The sequence below is a fragment of the Chenopodium album genome, chromosome 9 (assembly GCF_948465745.1).
Source record: "Chenopodium album chromosome 9, dcCheAlbu1.1, whole genome shotgun sequence".
Classification (NCBI taxonomy): domain Eukaryota; kingdom Viridiplantae; phylum Streptophyta; class Magnoliopsida; order Caryophyllales; family Amaranthaceae; genus Chenopodium; species Chenopodium album.
Genome location: NC_137842.1, coordinates 20,773,245 through 20,775,069, shown reverse-complemented (window position 1 = coordinate 20,775,069; position 1,825 = coordinate 20,773,245). Strand labels below are relative to the sequence as shown.

The 1,825-nt window shown below is 38.3% G+C and overlaps 1 non-coding gene across 1 annotated transcript; it reads left to right on the top strand.

The window, feature by feature from the left end:
• The first annotated feature begins 592 nt into the window (after positions 1–592).
• Positions 593–699, top strand: LOC145561016 (small nucleolar RNA R71). Its single transcript, XR_014093599.1, has one exon. It is a non-coding gene; the product is annotated as a small nucleolar RNA R71 (small nucleolar RNA).
• Positions 700–1,825: the final 1,126 nt, after the last annotated feature.

Genomic DNA, 1,825 nt, shown 5'->3' with positions numbered 1-1,825 from the left:
AAAAGGATCGGATGATGAGGAGGATTGTTGTGGTTGGTTCTTCTGGCTAGCATTGGGATGATAATATTTCTACTGCTGTTGCTGTGGCACCTGTGGTTCTTGTGGTGGTGGATTTTGAACATTAGTGCTCCGGTAGGAAAGGTACGGATGATTCCGATACCCAGGATTGTAAGTGTTGGAGTATGAGTTATTATGCCTATAAGCTTGGAAGGCATTAACTTGCTCCACGGAACTCCTGCAATCCTGCTCCCAATGACCTACAATACCACAATTTTCACTGAAAGCCTCATTAGAATTATTATTAATCGCAAAAACATTGGCTACATTAGCAGTGCTCAGGTTATCTAATTTTTGGCAAATAGAGGTTAGTTGAGCTTGCAAAAAGGATACAGAGTCGACACTATGCTTCCCCTTGTTAGCAAATCCTCTAGGATTCCCATATTGGGAATTGTGTATCGCCATATCTTCAATAACCTGACCTGCATCATCAACATTAAGATTCATAAATCTCCCACTAGCTGCAGAGTCTAAAATTATTCTAGAGGAATTTCCAATGTCGTTATAAAAGGTTTGGATTAACTGCCATTACGCTAAATTATGGTGAGGGCATTCTCTTTGTAAGTCCTTGAACCTCTCCCAAGCCTCATATAAAGATTCATCGGCTTCTTGGGCAAAGTTCTGAAACGCACTCCGTAGTACTGTTATTCTCTCTACAAGATAATACTTGTTATAGAAATTCAAAACAAGAGTTTCCCAGTCAGTTATACCAAGTGTAGTTCTATTTAAGCCATTAAACCACAATTTAGTTTTTCTAGTTAAAGAGATGGGAAAGAGAATCTCCCTGATTTGGTCTTGAGTGACCCCGGCTTGCCTGATGGTGTTGCAATATTGACAATACCCGGCAATGTGAAGATTCGGGTCTTCACCCTTGGCTTCACTGAATTGCTTCCTCTCTATCATCGTTATAAATTGAGGTTTGATTTCGAATTGAACCCCATCAAGAGCCGGAGTAGGGGTGAGATGTGGAAAATCCGTAAGCTTTGGTTGTGAATAATCACTAAGCTTCTTTGGAGCCGTCATCTCTGATTCTGCGTCTGATGATACCTCTAAATCGCTGGAATCAGTTGGAGGATCGCGGTGATTATTGTTATTATCACCAGAATCCGCCAGGATTTGCTTGTAGAGATTTTTCTGTCTATGGAAGGAACGTTCGATCTCAGGATCGAATGGGATATAACCTGATCTGGAACACCTGGGCATAAACAAAAACTAGAAGCAAATGTGAGATTTGACTCAGAGAACTATCGCTCTCTAAGACAAAAAAAAAGAAATAATCTAGACAACAAAAACAATCAGAAATAAAAATAAAACCGTGTCCCCGGCAACGACGCCAAATTTTGACAGGGTAAAGTCGTATCCCCTAACCAAAAATAATTCCTAAGTCCTCTAGCTAAAGTAGATAGGGAAGTAGGGTCGATGTCCATAGGGAAACAAGTCTTTTTACTCGTAATTGATTATTATAATCTAAATTATCTAAGTAACCAATATTTATGTTTGAGTATGAAACTAAACTACAAAGAATAGGAATAGGGAGAAAACAATATATAAAAGGATCTAGGGCATAGGTTCACCAATAAATAATACTTCAGGGTAAAACATAGTAATCAATCATTGACATTGCATAAATAACACGACTAACAGGCTCTCGCAATTTATTAATCAACATACATCTAACAGGCTCTCGCAATTTACTAGATCTAAGTTCTTATTGAAAATAGCCTTTAATATCAAATTAACATCTGCTCGATTCATCAATTTAATATTG